The following is a 23,714-nucleotide window of genomic DNA, read 5'->3' as shown; positions in this document are numbered from 1 at the left end:
CATACTCAGCCCAGGCTGCTTTTGTCTTTCAACTAATAAGCCTGCCTATGGCTCTCTATAGCCACACGAGGTCGTGTGTGTGTGTGTGTGTGTGTGTGTGTGTGTGTGTGTGTGTGTACAGGAACATTGGGTATTGGATCAGTAAGATTTTAAACTCTCAGAGGTAGTGTTGCATTTCATGGATTTCCACTCTGTCACCATGTTTTATATGTAGTTATGTTTTATATATTTTTCCTATAAAACTTCTGAGAAACTGAAAGCTTTGGCAACCTTTTTAAATTTTAAACTAAAAGAATTGACATGAACTTACAAAGAACTCTGTATTTGAAGTAATTATTTATAACTGCTTCCAAATAGAAATGAAGCTGTGCACAGAGATTTGAAAACTCGGAAGGGTAATATCTTAAGTGGTGTTGAATGGTGAGGTGTTTCAAATGAAAACTCCTTCATAGAAACCTTGTCTGTTGGCACAGTGCTCTATATTGCAAGTATTGTCTGCTTAACTTTCTGTGTGTTTCTGACAGTTTGCAAACAACAGACAAGAATCCCAAAATGGACTTATGCCTCACATGAAAATGTTGACTATGTTGAAATTTTCACAAAGGATATATTGACCTGGTACAAACATATTGGATTGCAGGTAAAGGAATAGCCCTAGGTCTCAGCCATTCTGCTTCTATAACAATATTCTATTAATAATTACAAATTGGCAAATGTATTAGCTGTTCAGGGAAGCTGAGAATCTAAAACTGTGCATTTTTTTTTCTGGGTAGAAACCCATTTAATTTCCATTTCTTAATTTCATGTTGTGTTCCATTGAAATTGTAAAAAAAAAGAATAAAAATGTACAGGGCTTAGAACTGTTCCAATCTTTGGGACTCACTGAGTGGTGAACTTGAACAGGTCAGTTGATCAGTTGATCTGCTAGCTTTCAGTATTCTTGTCTCACTTGTAAAGTGAGGATAAGAGTAGAAATCTCTCAGGTTGTCCCTTTCCCTCGTTAGCTAGTTAACTGGTCAGTCAACCACTGTAATCCCTCCCTTGCGTGCTTTCTCAGAAGTAATACTGCACCCTGTTTGTTTCATCACTGAAGCACATGATGTCAGCTAGTCCCCATTTTGGTGATACTAACTTTAATCACATAGTTAAGGTGATGTCCATTAAGAACCTGCATTATAAAGTTAACATTTTAACTTTTAAATTAATTATTACTTTGGGGAGACTTTGAGAAAATATTAATATCATTCTTCATATTAAGCAATTACCCACTAGTTTTTTAATCCCTTGATGGTTATCTGATTCAATCATGCCTTCTATCTCTAAAACAGCTTTTCCTTCTTCCTGTCTATCTATTTATTTTGGTGACAAAGTTTTGTTTTACTGATTATTTTTCATTTCATATACACTTGATGTCTTTATATAATAAGATATTCTATTTCTATGAGAAATAGAACTTTTTTTAATTAACATTTTCCAGTTACAGTTGACATATAATAGTATGTTAGTTTCAAGTGTACAACATACTGATTAGATATTTATATACCTTATGAAGTGGTGATTCTGATAAGTCTAGTGCCCATCTGACATCATACATAGTTATTACAATGTTATTGATTGTATTCCTTATGCTGTACTTTACATTCCAGTGACTGCTTTATAACTGCCAATTTGTAGTTGTTAATCCATGTATTTATTAATTCATTTATTTGTATCAATATGGTTGCATGGATTCTTATTTCATTCATTACTGTCATTATTTATTTCAATGCTCAAATATTCCTAGGTTTGGTCTGTAGGAGCAGCTTCAACCTGGCCTTTATGTTTTTGATTTGTCTCAAGAACATTTCCTTACTTTCTGTAGTGACAAGATGAGCTAGCTCATCAGTACTTTCACTGCCTTAACACTGGAGTCAGCCTTTTTCCCTAAGGACTCCTGTTTCTTTTAATGAATAATCGTACTTAGAAATGAAGATGTGGGTGCAAGGTAGATGGACTCCTGGCTACTGATGCTCTTTTGTTCCTTGGCCCAATCTGGCTGAGAATTTTTATGATGAATGGATGCTCCTGCCTCCAAGCAGAAAGCAGACATACTCATGGGACTCACAAAATGTTATTCCCTTTTCTGAAGTATCACATTCCTGTGCTTCATGTTATGGCAGCAAACAGATACTTAAACATTTTGTGCAACCGTGCTGTTGTATTCTGTGGAAAGACAAGTAGATGCCAGTTACTCTGTCATGTTCCTGAAGTGAGATTTTGTGGCACTTTATAGCAGGTGAGAGACTTTGAGAGAGACAGATTTTAACAAATGTTTGTTCTAATTCAAGTCTGCTTATGGAAAACAAAGCAAATAAGGGGAACATTAATAGAACCACTACCATATAAAAATGGAGACTTTATCATGACCCAAAGTCCTGCCAAATGTTACATGGTCCGAGGTCCTGTATGCCCAAGATTTGGTCTCTGAAGAACACCAAATAAAAATGTTGCCTCTCCTTCATTTTAGTTCGATTTATTTTGCTAAGTCTTCCTCCTCTCCAACTTTAGGCAGAGAAGTAAAAGAGATTTAGAAGAATGGAGCCTTGGAGCCTTGCACATTTTACAAATAACTTTCCATTTGTTCGCTCATTATAAATTCATCAGAATTAGAACAGTTCTTTTTTTTCTTTTTTTTTAATGAAACCTTAACTGAAAATAGGAAGGCTTAGGAGGTAAAGGAGGTATGACATATTTTGTCAGGCACATCAAGCTCTTCTTCCTAAATAACTAATCCCATACAAAAAGTAAGTATTTTAAAACTGTAACTTCTATCTCAAAGATATTTTTAATTTGTATTATATTATTTTACTTTATTACTCACATAGTTAATATACACTAGTCACATTGTTATATGTGTTGATGTAGGTGAAATTAATTTATCTATCTACTTGTTATTTCATTAATAGATAGGTTAACAGCTGAGAATATATAATTCTGCCTATAAATCTTGCTTATGCTATTATTATGATATTCATTTAATTTGGTAAAATAACGTTTTTATTACTTTAATATCATCAGAATGATTCTTTGCTAATATTTCATTACATCTTTATTAGTCTAATAAGAAAACTTATAGCCAAGGCACAGTCCAAGGGAAGAAAACTGTAGAAAAAGACACCTTGCATCAATAATACCCTATGAGTCAACTCTAGTTGTAGCTATTAATTCTATATTTTCATTCATTGTTCAATCTTTATTTTATAGAAGAAATTTGCAACTGGGCTGGAGAATACACCAACATATTGCCTCAAAAATTGGGAGCTAAACTTATATTTATTCACTAAATATTTATTGATTACCTGATAGATAAATAACATTGTTTTAGATATGAGGTCTGACAATTAAGTTTGAGAAGTTGTTGCAACAATGTTACTAACTTTTTTGATATCAGAGGGATTATTCATTATTAATTTGTACCAACTGGACTAACAATTAACCAAGTTTACTATTTACAAGTGCTGAAAAGGCTGCCTGAAAAAGTTAGATGACCTGAACTTTTCACCAAGATTCATGACTCTTGCATCATGACAGTGCACCAGCTCACACGGCACTGTATGTAAAGGTTAGTCAGTAAACAAATAACTGTATTGGAACACCCTCCCTGTTCACCTGATATGGCCCCCAATGACTTCTTATGACCCGAAGACAAAGGAAATATTGAAAGGAAGACATTTTGATGACATTCAGGACATCAAGTGTAATATGACGACAGCTCTGATGGCCATTCCAGAAAAAGAGTTCCAAAATTGTTTTATAGCATGTACTAGGCACTGGCATTGGTGCATAGCTTCCCAAGAGGAGTACTTCGAAGGTGACCATAGTGATATTCAGTAATGAGGTATGTAGCACTTTTTCTAGGATGAGTTCATGAACTTAATTGTCCGACCTCAAACCTTGGAAAGTACATAACTGTATGAGAGGTTCTTGTGGACCTTATTATTACATTGAAAAGTAAAGTTATACCTTGTCAATGTATTGCAAAGTCCCTTCAAATGTATGATTCTTAGTTCTGATTGCTAATTATTATTAATATTATATATTTTAAATTGAGATATTAATGACAACAACAAATACTCTAATGTAAGAACATAAGTAGATTTTTCAACACTACATGATTCATTTGATGGAAACGGAAAGCTAACTCAAGACTTCTGATTTAAAGACAAAAAAAAATGTGGTTTTAAACTCCTAAGAGCAGGTGGTAAAATATTATATTACAGTCAAATAAACATTGGGATCTATGAGCCCTGTGGGTGGTCCTAGAAGTTAGCCTTACAAAGCTGATGAGACCTGGGCTAGGACCTGAAAAATTAAAGAAGTTTCATAGATAATGGGGGATGAGGAGACCCTTAAGAAAAGGGAGAAATGATGGGATGAGAACTCAGGAGCATGCCAACTTCTATATTCACGAGCATGTCAATGAGAGGCAAAGAGCAATAAGACTAAGGAGTCAGCAATCCAAGAAGTGCCAGCTTTGGCAATGGTCTGGAACATGTACCAATCATACAAGAAAAATCAGCATTCTCATTTCTGATTATAGGGAAGAGAGCCTTTGCTGCTGGTCATTATGGAGAAGGGAATTGATTATAAAGCCTTAGGATCTTGATCTGATTCAACTGCAAGAGACATTCCCTGTATAGCAAAACCACTCTGTCCTGTCTCTTAAATCTTTTAGAATAATACAGTGACTATTCTCAGGGCTTCTCCTTTTCAGAGTGTGACAATCTTACTCAAAGTACATGATAAGATTTAAGAATAATACAGTGACTATTCTCAGGGCTTCTCCTTTTCAGAGTGTGACAATCTTACTCAAAATACATGATATGTTCAAGTCCTCTGATGATGGCCTATGCATTGTGAGCTTGGGGCCAGCAGTTGGAAAGAGGACTAGACCTGAGCGTCTAACACTGTGGCACTATGAATGAATGGCTTAAGTGCTCTGAGTCTCAGTTTATGCATTCACTTTAATATTGCAATCAATACGATATGATTCCAACAACTCCTCTTAGCCTATCTTCCAAGCCTACTTTATTTCCATGCAAATGTTTTTGTCATTCATCCAAAGAAATTGTTCACTGCCCTACACAAAGTCCTTGAGTTCCCACTGATACTGACCTTCTTTCCCACTCCCACTACATCTCTAAGAAAAAGTAAAAAATTCTTATCCTTAGCATAGCACACAGGCCCTGTCGTGATCTGCCCTCTTCATGCCTCCCAAACAACACACAAAGGCTAGGAAAGACAGCTAAATCTAACATTAAACAGACAGCACTTAAATCCAGTATTTATTTATTTTTTTTTACACTCCCAGACAAGGATATTTTTTATCTGAACCAGGTCTTTTTTTTATTGGTTGGTAAAAAATCTGACCCAAGAAGAAAATGTTATTATACAAGTAACTATATTAACATCAATAGCACTGCTAACATTATAATATTTCTATTGAAGAAAAACATATAAATAGAAAATAATATATATTAGTCCTATTCATTAAAATAATCATCATGATAACTACCATTTAACTGATACTTATTGCCAGGCATGATGAAAATAACTTTGCACATAGCATCTTATTTAAGTCTCATTGTAAACATAAAACAGGTACTTCTTTATCCCTATTTTATAAGGAAGAAACAGACTTAGAGAGATTATAATTGTTATTCCAAATTCCAACAGGTGATGAGTAAGGAGTACATGCATCTGTGCTCTTAACTACTAAGATTTATGGTTAACCGAGGTAGCCACCTGACTTTGGGAATGAATGGGTCAAGAATAAAACATTTAAAATCTGGTAGAAGATAAAAGAAACTTTGTGATTAGAATTAGAAGTTATCAGTTTAAAAACATTCATAGATATACTTTCTACTCTCCTGAGTGGACATATTTCTAGTTTTTCCAGTATCCTACAATTTTCTAAAATATAATTGATGAGAATATTGTTTACAATAAATTTAAAGTAATAATAAAAATAATATTTTCTATTTTTGCACATATTGAAACTATTGGACATATTTTGTGGCTATAGTTCTTCCTGAGCTGTAATCAAACATCTCTGTGTTTATTTTTTATTTTGTATAGATCACATTTAACTAAGACAATGTTAATTAAATTATAGACAATGTTAATTATATTAATGCCATTCATTAATCTAAGCAAGTAGTTCTTGACTTCTAACATTTTTCCACCTTAAATTCAATTGACATCTTCTAAGGAGAGATTTTAAATTAATCTTGGACGTGTGGATTAAATTTTCACATTTTAAGAGGAAATGGAGCTGTGTAGCCATGCTATCTCCTGATACCTAATTATCTTCTCTCTCACCTATGTGAAATTAATTGTTCAGGACACCTACATTCAAATGATGTGTGCACTGTGTAAAGGGAAGATAATAAATTTCTTTTCACCACTTTCTAATTTATGTCCCTTGTCATTGATCAATCCCCCCTAGAATGTAGGTGAGTTTAATTTTTTTAATTCTCATAATACTTGGAAGATTTTTTTCCCAGTCAAAAATAGGGGCTGCTGCATGCCTTTGGACTAAAATACTTGTGAAGACCTCCCTCTTTAGATTACTGAAGCCAGCAGCTATGTAAGGAGTCCTGGTGAACGTGAAGAAAACATTTTTGAAAACCTTTACAAAGTTAATGTTTAAATACAACAGTACAAATCTCACATTGACATTTGCTTTATATAGTTCATTTGCTTTATATGTAAGCTTTGCTTTGCTTACAGTGCATAGGTGAGTCCAGCACAGGAAGTTTCTAAATGTAACTAATCTTGCTGGGAAAAAAACAAATCATTCTAATGCAATAAACACTTAACATTTCATCTTTTAAAAATAATAATAATAATAATAATAATAATAATAATTTTTATTCTCTGATGACATCTTTTGGAATTGTTGTTCTTTTTGTATAGGACTGAGAATTTACAACTGGGGGAAAGATAAAAACAATAACTTAAAATTCAAAGAATAGAATTCAAAGTAAGTCTATTGGTAAAACTGGGCGATTACCTTGGAGAAAATGATTAGAAATAGTCAACAGCAATAATTTATTTTATTTCTGTTTTATTTCCCTCTTTCACCCTCCTTGCTATCTGTTACCATGTACCAAAATTAATTCAAAGTGGACCAAAGACCTAAACATAAGACCTGAAACAAGAAACTGTGTGGAAGATAACATAGGTATTAAACTTATGGACCTTGGGTTCAAAGAGCATTTTATGAATTTGATTCAAAAGGCAAGGGAAGTAAAAGCTAAAATAAATGAATGGGACTATATCAAACTTAAAAGCTTCAGCATAGCAAAAGAAACCATTGACAAAATAAAGAGGCAACCAACCAAACTGGAGAAGATTTTTGCAAACAACATCTCTGATAAGGAGCTATTATCCAAAATATATAAGGAACTCATACAGATCAACAACAAAAAAACAAACAATCCAATTGAAAAATGAGCAGAGGACCTGAAGAGACATTTCTCCAAAGAGAACATACAAATGGCCAACAGGTATATGAAAAAATGCTCAACATCACTAATCATCAGAGAAATGCAAATGAAAACCACAAGATATCACCTCACACGAGTTAGAATGGCTATCATCAACAAGACAAATAATAACAAGTGTTGGAGAGGCTGTGGAGAAAAAGGAACCCTCATACACTGTTGGTGGGAATGCAGATTGGTGCAGCCACTATGGAAGGCAGTGTGGAGGTTCCTGAAAAATTAAGAATAGAATTACCATATGACCCAGCAATCCCTCTCCTGGATATTTACCAAAAAATCTGAAAACATTTATCCATAAAGACATAGGTGCTCCAATGCTCATTGCAGCTTTATTTATGGTGGTCAACACATGGAAACAACCAAACTGTCCTTCAATAGATGAATGGATAAAGAAGTTGTGATATATATATATATATATGCACAATGGAATACTATTCGGCCATAAGAAAAGATGAAATAGTACCATTTGCAACAACATGGATAGATCTTGAGATTACAATGTTAAGTGAAATAAGTCAGACAGAAAAAGTAGAGAACCATATGATTTCATTGGTATGTGGTATCTGAAAACAACAAACTGAAATTTCACTGATATGTGGTACCTGAAAACAACAAAAGAACAAGACAAACAAATAAAGAAACAAAAACTCATAGACACAGACAATAGTTTAGTGGTTACCAGAAGGTAAAGGGGGAGGGGAGTGGTAGATGAAAGTAAGGGGTCCAATATATGGTGATGGGTGGTGAACACACCCACGACTCTGGGTGGTGAACACAATGTGATATATAGTTGATGTATTACAGAATTATACACCTGAAATCTATGTAACTTTACTAACAATTGTCACTCCAATAAACTTTAATTTAAAAAAATGAATTACAGAAATGTCCAATTGTTAGCATAAAACATGTCTATGTACTTACTATTCAGAACTATCAAATGGTAATATCTAATAAAATGTTCTATATTGTGCATGAAATAATATATTACTTGAGATGATGACTGAGATTTGCTTCAAATAATAAAAATAATGCAGAGAGAGGAGTGAGTAGTCATGTAGATGTAACAAATTGACCAAGAATTGAACATTGTTGGATCTGGGTGACTATAGATGACAATTCTATGTACTTTGGTATATGTTTGAATCGTTCATAAAAAATTAAAAAACTGATGAATGCCAGAAGGGAGGAGGGTTAGGGAGCTGGGTATAAAAGGTGAAGGGATTGAGTAATAAATAATTGGTAGTTACAAAATAGTCATGGGGATGTACAGTACAGCATAAAGATTATTGTGAATAATGTTGCAATAACTAAGTATAGTGTCAGGTGGGTAGTAATTGGGGGATCACTGCATAAATTATATAAACATCTAACCACTATGCTGTACACATTTATCTTCAATAATATAAAATAATATTGAATGTCAACTGTAACTGAGAATATAATTAAAAAATAAAAAGATGAATGAAAACAAAAACAAAATAAAATTTCATATAAATAGCTTCATGTTTTCACTCTTCCTAATAATAATGCCTTTTAATAATGGCCCCATTAAATTGAGCCTGCATAATTTGGGGAAAATAATACATGACAAATAATGTTTAAGTTGCCTCATTCTATTCCTCAGTCCCATCTCTCTCTCTTCTCAGCTGAACAAACATGATTTTGGTTTTATTTATTCAGCCCACATATATTTGAGTTTTATGATATACACATATATCTATAAATAGTATATTATTTTCTGTATTTTAAAGTTTTAAATAAACAATGTTATATGCTAACTTATGCAATTTAATTTTTCCTATGAAAAATTTACTTTTAGATTTATCCATGTTGACAAAAATCTAGTTCCTGCATTTCACCTGATGCAGAATAGTCTATTGCTATACATAGCCACAATTTATTTTTGCTATTGCAAGCACTGCTACAACGAACATCTTGTCATATACCTACTTATATACCATTGTAAGAATTATCAGGGTATTTATCTAGAAGTGATATTTTTCAGTAATAGGGCATTTTCATGTCCATGCCATTTGATATAGTTGAATTGCTCTCTGGAGTAATTGGGAGAGTGGAAAAATTAGGAGAGCCCCTGTTTTGCAGTACCTTTTGACCAATGTCTAGAATTGATTGATTCTATGTTTGTTTGTTTTGTGGGTGAAGGTGTTTTTACTTTCTTCCTAATCTGATGGCATGAAGCGTATATCATTGTCATTTTATTTTTATTTCTCTGGTTACTAGTGAGAATGAAGACTTCATATGTTAGCCTTCCAGATTCTCTCTTCCATGAATTGCCAATTCGTATCTTTTTTTCCTATTAGAATATTTACTTTTGTCTTACTGATTTGTAAGCATTCTTTATACAATCAGGATATTAAGCTGTGGATAATTGTAACATAAAGATGATTCCAATGACTTTAAGTATGTTTTAGCATAAATCCAAGGTCATTCAGATGATAACTATAACAGTTACCTACCCATAACAGTTACCTACCAATCCTTTTTTTTTTTTTTCTACAGTAGGCTGCCTTTCAGATATCAAATAATCAGGCTAAAGAAAAGCATTTTTAATATCATTCCAATTTTCTGACACTTCACACAATTTTATCAGATATTACATTCATAAAGAAGGTAATTTTTCTTCCATGTAAAATTTTAGTTGGTTTGTATTGAAGAGTGTGTGAAGACGACATTAAGAGCAAGAAAATTCAACACCTCCCTTCTCAGACAAACACAGCCTTTTGTATTTGGAGTCTTCTTAAGAACTTAAAATAGCAACAAAATCTATCAACAGATTATTTTCCTGCAGTGGATGCAGCCCCAGCAGTCTCCACAAAGGATTAATTTTTGGTGAATATTACTAAAAGTAATTAAACTAGCTATGGGTTTGCTGAACCATGTTTTTCTGAATGTACCAGAGATAAACTCCAACATCTTATTTGTGTAAAATGTAATTATGGCAGCGTTCCCACTAAAATACCTGTGCTTCTTGATACGACCTGGAAAACAAATAGGTACCATATTAAATTTGAGTTAGCAGAAGTTTGGTACTAGGTGGCAAGGAGAGAGAATTCTTCCTGTCTGTCTCCTTCCTGTCATAGAGTTGTGCTATGTTTGTAAAATAACATAGTTCTTGTATTGTTTTAAAGACTTTGAAGCATTATCATAAGGATAAATAATATGCTTTGTTTTGTGAACGATTTGTAGAGACACAGAGAACTCAGAAAAATGGCTGGCCTCACCGTTTTATCCTTAGGCAGAAAATAGAAGCAAGTGCTTGTTCCAGGGTTATTTTCATTTCTTCAGCATCTCACAGGGACATTAACTTATTGTTCTTATTGATTTCTAAGGATCTGTGATGTACTGAGCAGTACGCACACTCCTAGGTTGAGTACAAAAACCTAAGTTTTAATGTACTCAACAAATGGTCATTGGCATAGGAAAAGGAGACCTGGACAAAGGAAGTTTTGAAAGGCAATAAAGAACACAGCCCTTACCATTCCATCTTCTTTGTCACTCTACACACAATTAGAAGCTTAATAATTTCAACCAAATTGAGCATTCTTGCAGTTTTAGGCATGTCCAGAAGGATAGCTAATACAATATATTCATTAAAGTATATCCAAAACCAAATATAGTCTATAGGTCTATAAAATAAAGAGGGATTTCCGGATAGTAAACTTTTTCTGGAATTTATCCCCTTAGTTTTATTGTTTGTTTTGTTTTTATTCTTTGTTGTTGCTGTAACAATGAGTAGCCACACACACTCCCTTTTAATGATGAGTTTATCTAAATATCCAAAACCAAACCAACGAACCCCTACTTCAAACCTATAACTCTTCTCCTATTTCCTGGTTCCTGTGGTTGACTTCCACCCTAACTGGTCATCTAGGCTTAAAAGAAAACATAGTTATCAGTAAATCCTTTCAGTCTTAAATTTCATATACCAGATCAAGTGACACTTTTCCTTAGAGTAACTGTAGTAGGAGTCCAAATTTACACACATTGATATTTGGATGTATAAAGAAATTATAGCCAATTGCCCAGTACTGTTTAATGAAGGAAAAGAAAAATCTTTCCCCACTGCTATGTTGTGGCACCATTAGTGTCATAAGCAAGGCAATTGCATATATGCTGGTCTATTTCTGAACTGTTCATTCGGTTTTATTGGTCAGTTTGTCTATCTTTGCACCAATAATACATGGTCTTATTTAACATATTTTTACAATAGGTCTTATCTTTAGTGTTACATGTCCTACAGATTTGTTCTTCAAAATTGCCTAGGATATTCTTGACCTTTTTCATTTACAAAATAATTTTAGAGTTAATTAGTTAAATTTGGGGGGAGGGAGAACTTAAATTTTAATTGGGATTAAATTTATAGATCAATTTTGGGAAAATTAACATCTTAATCATATTAAGTATGATACATCCCTCTATTTATTTGATTTTCTTTTATTTCTCCCCAAAGTATCCTGCAGGTTTCGTTGTAGAGATCTTCACATTTTCATTAGGCATTCAGATATGGTACAATTTAGATTATACAGATGTCACTCAGTAACAAGATAAAGAGGAATTTGGGGAATAACCAAATTGAGACAAGAAGAGAAGAAGTAATCAAAGGCAGGTGTATAGGCTCAAGAAATATAGAGGTAAAATAAACTTGTTTTGGTGACTATATGTGAGAAATGAAGAAGTCAAAGGAGTCCACAAAGGCTCAGAAATTTTGTAATTAATTAAACTTTGTAGAGAGGTTTTGTTTAATGCAATTGTAGAAGGGCATCCAGGTGACAATTTCCAAGTAGGGCTATTGTACAAAAATCTGGTTGTATAAAGAGGTCTCTTAACTTGTAAACTTTATGAGATCAGTGACGTTATCTTGTTGAATGTGATATTCCCAGATTCTACTGTGTGTGACCCGTATACAATCCTCAGTAAATATTTGATTAATGGAAGAAAACCAGCAAGAAGAAAGGAAGGAAGGAAAGAAGGAAGGAGAGAGGAAGGGAGGAAGATTGGAAGGGAGAGAGAGATAAAGACTTGGGGTGGAGGGTAGGAAAGAAAATAAAAATAAAAGCGAAAAGAACTCAGAATATCTCAGAAGAGAGACAAGTCCTTTTCCGGTAATATAAGTTATTTTCTCTTAAATAGTTTTATCCTCACTACACTGATGACATCATTCATCTAATTTTCATCTGAAATGTTTAATATAAACATAATGAAAAAGAGAAATTTAGATGTCTTATTATTGTAAAAATCCTAAGAAAAACAGAACAAGCTGTGGAGGCGTAGGAAGAATGAACAGGGTAAGAATTCTTGTCCTCAGAGATGAGGAAGTATTGTTAATAGAATACATAAAAAAGGAAACCTTGAATCTTATTTGTCTTTTGCATATTCTGTCAAGAATAGGAGCTTTGAATTGGAAGTGGAAGAAAAATCATTAGAGAGAAGAACGAAAGCCTAAAATAATTGAGGAGTTTAAAAGTTTTTCAAGCAATTTCAAGTTTCCTCACACAGGTGAATTACAGCTAAATACACGATGTAACTTCTGCCTGGTAAAATCACTAACCTACCTTGGTCAAGTTACAAAATGATGAGTAGTTAGAGTTCTGCTGGAAGACAAAAGTTGCATATATCATGACATGTTTTTTAAAGGAAGAAGAACATTCCAAATTACAAACTAACTTTACCTCAACCTCTGTGAATATTTGAGAAAGAATTATTAAAGGATTGCTACAAAGCATCTAGGAAAACGAAAAGTGATCATTACAACCCATGATAAAGTCAATAAAGATCACTGTGATTTTTTAAAGGTATTTATTTTCTGATTGTCATCCCCATCTCAGATCTCTAATAAATTATTCTATCATATATTCTTTCCCATATTGTATTGTATAACTGCATCTACTACAGAAATTATGACTTCTTTTGTTTTATTTATGGTTCTATCTTTCCAACTAGACTCTGAACGGTTTTAGGACAAATCTATTTCAACCATGTTCTTAGTACCCAGACACTGGCACTTAGCAAATATAAACTAAGCATTTATTTTACAACAAACATAAAGGTTCCTCATTCCCTGGAAAAAGAACCATTAATCACCTAACTTTTCTTGTTTCGTATTCTTAACATAATGAGTGGTGATGTAAAGTATCCCTCTCTCTCTCTAAATATTAAATATATGCATTTATATTTAATGTACATATAAATATATAGATACTATATATACTATTATATATACATACATATATACATATATGTATGTATATATGTAAATATATATATATATATATATATTTGCTTATATATATATATATATATATGTATATATATTACTGACAACGGAATTATTTTAAAATCTGTTTAGCAAAGTGCCCAGTAAACTAAGTAAATGTAAGTCAGCAGGATATAACGGAACAGAAGAAACAACTTTTTCTGCTTTAAAATAGAACAGAAGTTAAAGGTAAGAGCGTGAGAATTATGTACAGAAAGGCAATTCAATAAGAATGGTGGGAGAAATTGGTGTAATGACTTGGAAATTGTTCAGTCAATTTAAAAAAAAAAATGTTGTTCACTTTTTAATTTATATTTTTGCATTGTTCGTTATTCCTAAACATATGTGTTGCCACACAGCAGCCTAGCCCACTGTCCCCAGTGTCTTTCCTTGAGGAAAGAAAAGTCTGTGAGACTGTGCCTTTCTGGGACTTTGCTTATCTCAATGTTTTACACCTTATGTCTCTCTGTTTGGTCTGCAAATGTTGGTTTGTAACCAAAGATGGGTAAGATATCTCACGTGAGATACAACCTAAACCAGGTGGAACCAAGTGGGGACCCCCAATGAGCTGCCTTAGAAAATATGAGAAGGAACCTTGCCTCCCCTTCTTCCCTGCCTGGGAAAAGCCATTGCTGACTCTGGCTTTCCTCTCTCACCTGATTGTGAGAGAACTCATGAGGGCAATAAAGATCAGCTCTCTCCACTTATCTCAAAGGAACTGTCAAAACATGAGAGACTTGCCCTCCAGGGAGGTGCATACCTCACCTAAGTCATCACAAGACTTTCTGCTCCGGCTGCTTGGGGACAAAGATAATTAATTTGATTCACTCTTGTGACATGATGTATGAGATTCACAGAGTGTGGAAAAGATAATGCTACTTTCTTGTACGATTATCAATAAAAGCCACCAGTTGGCCCGATTCGGGGCTCCAGTCTCTGGTGACTGCGAGACCCCCTGGCCTTCTGAGATTTAACTGCATTAAGTCTCTGTTTCTTTCTTTCTTAAAACCTAACCCAATGCCGCCCCTTCTCGCACCCTCACTGCCCATGTTGCGCTGGACGCCACACAAACGTAAAGTCTGTTACTTACAGAAAGATTCTTGAGTAATTTTTGTTTCATGTGGGACAAGAAGGTAGTGGATTAAAGAATGATACTGAGCCCTTTGTAATAGGAAACAGAGAAAGCATGGGCAGGATTATGAGATAATACATAAATTGAACTGATTTAGCAGAAAGTAGAGCTTAGAGTTCATTGAAATCGTAGCAAGGCCTTTAGACTTTTCATAAGACCTGCAAAAGGATACTTTTTTCCCTCTCTTTAAAGGCATGGTTGACTAAAGCTGAGATTTATATAGCATTAAAAATGTGGTTATCAAATTTTCATATGGCTTATAACTGGCAGGGAGAGCAAATATCTTTAATGCAACATACCACATTTAATGAGACATAACATGGTCATACATAAATATCAAGAGAAAGATATGTAACTTAAAGAAATAAAAAAAAATATTTGGGAGGTTTGTACAGCACAGTTTGATATAAACCTTTTCTGTTTTATGGTAAAAAAAAAAGCTATTGCAAGTATTAGTATGTTATCTTGAACAAAAAAATTTGAAGCAGATTTCATAGCACTCTACTTGTGCCAGTTAGAATACACCAAAAATACATACATATTTAATTATAGGCCCATCAAGAGTGATCATTTTTGTCGTGTGTATAAACAGAGCAGAGAGCCCCTGGTATCATGGAATAATCTCTCATATGAAGATAATTTGAAAAAAAAAAAAAATGACGATTTTTTTTTTTTTTTTTACTTAGAGAAGAAAATATTCACTGGAAAATTGTCGTTAAAAATCTAATATACAGTATGAAGGGAATCAGAGAAGAAGTATGTATTTCTTGGTATGTCTTCAAATGAGTGCAATTAGACCAGTGGTTGAAAACTTCAGAAGGAAAGACACAAATTAAATTTAAGGAAAGACTTATTTAAAAGGCATGGATCATTTCTCTGTGCGTAAGAGCATTTCTTGGGCCAATATCTGCTTAGTCCTAGACTAAATATCATATGATAGGAATATAGCAAAAGTAAGTTTAGTATAACTCAGATAGTTAAATTAGCCCACACTTGCAAGTTTCCAAGTCTGAGGTCATATCATCAGTTAATTCTTTCAAGGATTAAACGCTCCCCAGTTGCTTCCTTGCTAACAAATTTACCCAGAGTTATAGCTCATCTTTGCTAATTTGAATTCAATTAACATACAATGACCATAAAAATATTAATAATACAAGGTAAGACAATTAAGTTTGCGAACTTGTTGCAATGATGTTGCTAACCTTTTTTGATAACAGAGGGATTATTCATTATGAATTTGTACCAAGTGGACAAACAGTTAAGCAAGTTTACTGTTTGGAAGTGCTGAAACAGCTGCATGAAAAAGTTAGAGGACCTGAACTTTTCATCAACAATTCATGGCTCTTGCATCAGGACAATGTACCAGCTCACATGGCACTGTCTGTGAGGGAGTTTTTAGCCAGTAAACAAATAACTGTATTGGAACACCCTCCCTACTCATCTGATCTGGCCCTCAATGACTTCTTTCTTTACCTGAAGATAAAGGAAATATGGAAAAGAAGACATTTTGACGACATTCAGGACATCACGGGTAATACAACGACAGCTCTGATGGCCATTCCAGAGGGAAAAAAAAGAAACTTTCAAAATTGCTTTGAGGGGTGGACTAGGTGCTGGCATCAGTGCACAGCTTCCCAAGGGGAGTCCTTCGAAGATGACTGTAGTGATATTCAGCAATGAGGTATGTACACCTTTTTTGTAGGATGAGTTTGCTAACTTAAGTGTCAGACCTCGTATGTGAATATTTAAAGCTTTTTGCTCTTTTCTGTGCAAAATAGAATTATGTCTTTGACTTTCACGTGAGCCCCTACTTCATCCTATCAGAATAATTGTATTAACTATCTCAGTTCTAGGTGTCTTATTTTTCTAATCAAATTTTTTATTGATTGTATGTTCACATATAGTTGTAAGAAATAATGTAGAGATCTCTTATACAATTTGACTGATTTTCCTTAACAGTAAAATTTTGTAAATGTGTAATGACTCAGTATTTTTAGGATGTCAATTCTTCTCAACTTGGTCTATTGATTCAATGCAATCCCAAGCAAAATCCCAACAAGTTATTTCATGGATATTGACAAATTGACTCTAAAGTTGATAAGGATAGGCAAAACCCATAAAAACACACAACACCAAGAGTGAACCCTAATGTAAACTATGGACTCTGGCTGAGAAAGGTATGCCAATATAAGTTCACCACTTGTAACAAATGTACCATCTTGTAGGAGATGTTGATAATGGAGGAGGCTGTACACGTGTGGGGGAAGGTGTATATGAGAAATCGCTGCACCTCTACTGAATTTGCTGTGAACCTAAAGCTGCTCTAAAATATATCAAGTCTACGAGTATTTTTAAAAAACTAGAATAGAATATCATAACTAGGATACTGACATTGATAAAACTCACCAATCTTATTCAGAATGTCTCAGTTTTACTTACAAGTTGTCTTGATGCAGAATCTGAGCAAAGGATGAAAAGGAAACAACAGGAGAATCTATCACAGAGGATTTGCATTAGAAAGGGCTGAGATTTCAGGAGTTAGCAAAATTACAGAAGCAGCAAGTGGAGGAGGGAATGTTCTTAGATTGAGTTGGAAAGACCCTGTTCATTTGAAATAACCTTTTAGTCGTGGGCAAAAAGTAAGGGAGAGAGTTTTAGAATTGTATGCGGTATCTTGTGAAGAGCTTTGAGACTAATTATAATAAGGAAGATTGCAAAGGTATTTACACTCTCATTCTTCTGTGTTATGTAAAGAGTCTGCATACTAAAAATTGAATTTATTATTATTTTTCTGTTAGATTGATATCTCTTCAAATTTTCACTGACAGACCCAGGGCCACAGAGAGCTCTGTGGAATGAAACAAAGACCACACAAATGAGAACAAATGCATGCAATATTTTCCAAAGCTTGCTATAGCAAGGGAGTCAAGAGGAAATACAAATTGAGAATAAACAGATTGTGTGTTGAGGGTGGGGGTTCAGGGGATGAATGATGCATTTATGAATTTTGTTTGGATTATGTTTGTGGCACATTGTTTAGAAATATAGGTTTGATATCTGGAAGATACACAGGAACTAGGTAACAGATATTTGGATCTTGTGTCATATATTTGGGAATCTGAGAACTCAGATAAAGGTTTTGAATTTATAAGATCGTTAATGACATTTTCCATTGTTTCCAGTGGGAGTTGGCTCAGAGATCAGCATTAGTAAAAGTACAGCAATGGGATTAAAAAGACATGTAAAGTGTTTTGTCATGAGACAATTATTTAAACAATCCCATGCTTTAGTTTTCCATAATTAAAAAAAAGAGAGAGAGAGAGAGAGAGATTGTCATTTGTATTTCCATTATCCATTTGTGGACTGGAACGGGGCCCCAGGTTAAACCTGACAAGCTCAGGAAACTGATAATAACCACATAGGATGGAGTGAACATAAAAATACCTAACTAAGGTGGGCCATGGCAGGAAGTCACATCTTTAGTCTGTAGCTTCCTTGGCACAGTTCAATCTCTACCTTCAGTGCATTTGTCTATTGTCTTTTTTGCATCTAGGATAACCTGCCCTTGGAATGTCAGTAATCCCTTTTTCCAGACCAGAGTAGGAAACTACAGAGTTCCTCATTATTACTCTTGTCCCCTAATTACCATCTCTATGTGCTGTAAAAGTGAGCTATTAACTATCCTGTACCCACCTATGTAAAATAAGTACCTGTCCCCGCAATTTACTTTTATTCAATCCCCTTTGGGGGATTCCCCCATTTTGCTTTCTGCCACCCCTTTAATCTACCACCCGTGGATCTCATGTAACCCTCCTCCTTTGATTCTACATATAAAATAAACTGCAAACTGCCATTTTGCAGAGCATTTTCTCAATCCGTTGAGATTTTGCTTCCCAGCAATTGTTGTCAGTTTGGCTCAAATAAACTCTTACAAGCTTTCTCTTAAGCTGGATGTTTTTTCATCAACACACTCAACTGGTATGAGGAATATTGAGTCCTCTTAGACGTCGTCTATACCTGAAAATTAAATAAGGACTGTGATATACATATATATATATTTTTCAGATATATATATATATAATTTTCAGATATACATATCTATCTATCTATATACATATATATGTATACATATATATATATGGCAATTCTCTTTATTTCCCCTCAAATAAAAGAAAAAATAGGCAAATATTCTTGTGTACATTCTATTAATTCCTCAATTCATAAATTATTCTTTGTTTCTAGTTCTCAGTTTATAAGTTTCCTAGTAAAAATAGCATTCTTGTAATTCTAAAAGATTTATCCTATAAATATTCTTAAAAAGTGAGATTTTGAAAATGTTTGACAAGAAACTTGACAGTAGACTTCTTGAGATTGCCCCAGGTAATGCATAATAATTGAATAACAACTTGTCTGTTTCTTGCAAATGGAAGGATACATGCAATCATTTTTAATGCTTTCTAATGGTCTGATAAAAATCTGTGTCTATTTTGTTTTCTAAGCACTCTAATTATCAGCAGGGGGAAAAAACCAAAAACCAAGAGAAGCAAGAGATTAATATGCTTTTTTTTTTTCTCTTCAGAAATAAAAATAAACTCAGTGTGTGATAACAACAGCTAGCAATGCCCTTCTCGCTTTTATATTAATGACCAGAAATGTAAATGCCTGAGGCATTGTCTTCACATTTTGATAGTTCTGAAAACCAGAACTAAGACTTAACAATGAAAGAAATGGGTCTTTTTGCTCTATAAAGATTAGTGATGCTATTTAAGATAATGCCACAGGTACATAGCCAATAGCTTTCTCCAAACTGGGTGGATTTTGAAAGAGCCTTTCTCTTGGGACTCATCAATAAAACATTCAATTCAGTTTTATCTTAGAACAATCTTTTAAAGGAGGTAGGTTTAATACCGAGTAAAGAGTATAATATGAAAACCAGCAGAAGTACATTTTGCAAATGAAAATGAACATAATTTAGCAGCACAGGGGAAAAAAGGTTTCTTGTGATAAATTAAAGTTAGGAAATTATAGCTTTAATTTAGAAGTTGCATTTTTTTTTTCCAAGGGAGATATTAAAACCTTTAGATAAAAACACATATTTTGAAGTAAAACTTTTGAAATAAATGACTTTCTTTAAAACAATAAACCTAGCCACATACTTAAAACTATAGAATATAAACTAGACATTAATTGAGTCTAGCTGGAACTAGAAAAAGATAAATATTGATTTATTGAATGAATAATAAATAAATGCATAAATTGAGGTTGGGTGGGGATTGAGTCATGTATATAGTTTTTTTTTTGTTTATTTTTTTCTAAAATGCTGAGCTCTTTCACTGAACAAGTACAAGCATCTATGCATACACGCAGACACATACAGACATACACACACACATAAACACACACACAAATTTAGAACCCCTTTTCTAGGAGAATGATTAATATTCCCTCCCTTCCTGCAAGGAATGTAAAATAACCTCATTTCATTTTAGGAATTTGTATTATAATGTGGGAGAAACCTATGTGGCCAGAGACTTAAACTTAAGTTTGTAGTCAGAGTATATGGCAGTATGAATTTGGCCAATAGCTAGAAAGCAAGCAAGCAAACAAACAAACAAACATCAACAAATTAAGGCCAAGAGAATAACCTGTGGAGAAATGATGTTGTACTTGAGACAGGTATAAAATTCCAAATGGGCCTTAGTAAAGAGTAGAGTGAGTCTGGAGTGCTATTAAGATGGTTTTAGGCAAGGTAACAATTAATACCCAAATGCTGCCTTGGCACTCTAAGTACAGAACTGCTCTATTATTAATTAAGCTTTTGCCATTTAAGATGCTAAAAAGTTGTGTTGGACCACTTGAGCACTACTTTTGCAGACCCAAATAACTTTGGTCCTTTAAATCTTAAATCTGAATTTTAGAATCTGTTGCTTCAATGAAATGCAAAACTAATGCTTTCTAATGTCAGTATAATAACTTTGGAACCAGCTATCATATTAAAGAAAGTGAGAATTAATGACAGAGAGAGAAGAGACTGGGCTACCTTAGTCTCTCATCACTCTAACCACATACAATTCATCATTACTCTACTCAAAAACGAAATTAAGCTCGTATGTGCCAAGGACTAGCCTAGGCACTGGAATTATAGTTGTGAAAAACTAAAATAACAACAACACAACAAAAGTTCCTCCTTTAATGGAGCTCACATGTTAGTTCACAGAGAAATGAAAAGATAAGACAAAGGGATGATTTCAGGCTGTGAAAAGAGCAATAAAGCACAATTAAACATGGTACAGTGACAGTGAGAAATGGATGAGGGCTTCCGTTTCTGGCTATATGGCAGAGTTAGTATGCTGACCAAAGTCTCAATTGTGTTAGGAAAAAATGTAAAAATAGTTTAAAAGAATATTTTTAAATGTTCCAATGTACTAGGGAAACAAAAGGAAGAGATTGCACAAACAAAAATTAAGGAGTGAGGGAATTCATACAGACAAGAGCACAGAGTTTGGCTTCTATCTTGAGGTTATTTGTCAAATGCAGTGAACATGAACTTTGGTTTTTCATTGCCTCAGAGGACACATGGAAAAGGAAATAAAAAAGTCAGGTTTGTATAAGATGGTGAGGCTAAGAGGAGACCACTCCACATAAAGTAGGCTAACTCTAAGTGAGTAGGTTCAACAGAAATAAACCCACTGTCCCTTAGGATAGTCTGAAGAGAGTTTTCAGTGATGAACCTGCTCGCTGAATGAAAAGGGAATAATCTGTCCTCAGAATGAATAACCATAACCAGGCTCCCCTATGGCTTTGAAGCCCAGATTCATGCAACTTGAATGGTCTGAAAAAAGAAAAAAATTAAGCCAATAATTTGTGGTCCCTGATATGTAGTTCCCCAGGAAACAGTCACAAGCAAATTCTCTCATAAAAGACCCATCTTGAATTTAGTTTTAATGATTTTTCATACTTAATATTGCCAAGAATGATGACTTCACAGTCAAACACGCACACACACACACACAAGGAAATGATGCTTTATGACCTAAAGGTAACAAAAGAAACACACACACAAACACAACAGAATCAGATCTGTAAACTCCTCAAATATTAACATTGTACACTCAAAAGAAAATAATTATTTTTAATATACTCTTAAAAAGAAGGAATTGAAAATATTATTAGAAGTAAGAGTATACAAAATGACTAGGGATAATTTTTTTCTAACTAAAAAGAACCACAAAAATATAAATTATCTAATAATAAAAAATTAAAACAGTGGACTGACAAGAGATTAAGCCTGTTAATAAGAGAATAAATGATTTGGAATATAAAATTAAGAAAATCATCAAGAATGCAACACAGAGTATAAAATAAAAATGTGAACAACTGAGACGCACTGAGTATATAAGGTGAACATTTAATATATATCCAGAAGGAAGAGAATGACATAGAAGAACAGTTGAATATCTAATGGCTGAGAAGTTTTCAGACATGATGAATGACAACAATCAATAGATTCAGAAAGTTCCAATAGTTTGAAACATGATTTAAAAAACAGATATTTAAAAAAGTTAGTCACACACTTAGCCAAATATCAATAAACACCTTAAAATACCAGAAAGCAACTACCAATAAATCTCAAAGGACTGACAGCATATAGATCCTGTAGTCTTATCACGATGCAATTTAGTTAGGTGTTAAAAGCAAAGAGGTAACCAGCTAAATACCATATATTTTGAAATTATGCAATAATCTTCCAACAGACTTCTATGTAAAAGGAAACCACAAAAGGAATTAGAAAATATTACCTAAAATGCACATATTAGTAATAAGAAAGACTAGATGTTAATGAGTTAAACATTCAATCCAAGGAATTAGGGAAAATAACTAAATAGAACACATCTTCAAAAAAGTGAAATGGAACAATGAACACCTTTCTTAAATTCCTCTGCCTGATATCTAGTCTCTCAAAAGGTATCAGTGACAATAATATTACCACAGTCACCTATTTCTACTATAACTCCCTTTATATTCTCTGAATTCTGCAAAACATTTTTGAAGTATGGTAAAAGTTTCTGCCATATTGCATACATATTATTCATTATTTATCCTAGGCATGATGTTTAAATGCTTTCAGTTGCATCCTTTATGTTATATTTCTTTCAAAATGAAGCTTTAAAAGTTTGCACGATCTCTAATTCCTTTGAAATTATTGTTTTCTTTCAGTGGGGCAGGTAACTTCCATTCCTTGGCCTGAATGGGATTATTGATTGGGATATTTTGTTTATTGTCCAAAATGGAAGAAAATATTTGATTTCAATCATAAACAGCTTTCTATGCTTAGGGAAATTTAAACTAAAAAAATGCTGAAGTGACTACCTTGTTTAAAAATTCATCAGACATTTCCAATGAAGGCTTAGATTTAGTCCAAACTTTGTTTTACTGTTCTCATTTTCAAATCTTTGATAATTTCCAACATCAATTTCAGTGATTTTTTTTTTCCTTTGCTGCACTTTCACTTTTGTTGACTAGCTCTTTCTTTAGATTATCCATACCTGAAAATGTCATGTTTACCATTGGGAGACAAGGAGGCAACACAATTACACACTTTGCTGTTTGTTCATAAACTGAGTAACAGATGCTCAGGGACAAATTACCAACAGACTTTGAAAAAAAGTGACACAACTATGCAATTACTCACAGCTAATATACTGTGATGATTAAAATTTTAACTGTGCTGTTGGGGAAGTGGTATTTTTAAATGAAG

This window comes from Rhinolophus sinicus, linkage group LG09, assembly GCF_036562045.2.
Source record: "Rhinolophus sinicus isolate RSC01 linkage group LG09, ASM3656204v1, whole genome shotgun sequence".
NCBI classification, from domain to species: domain Eukaryota; kingdom Metazoa; phylum Chordata; class Mammalia; order Chiroptera; family Rhinolophidae; genus Rhinolophus; species Rhinolophus sinicus.
Note: the sequence above shows the minus strand (reverse complement) of the source record.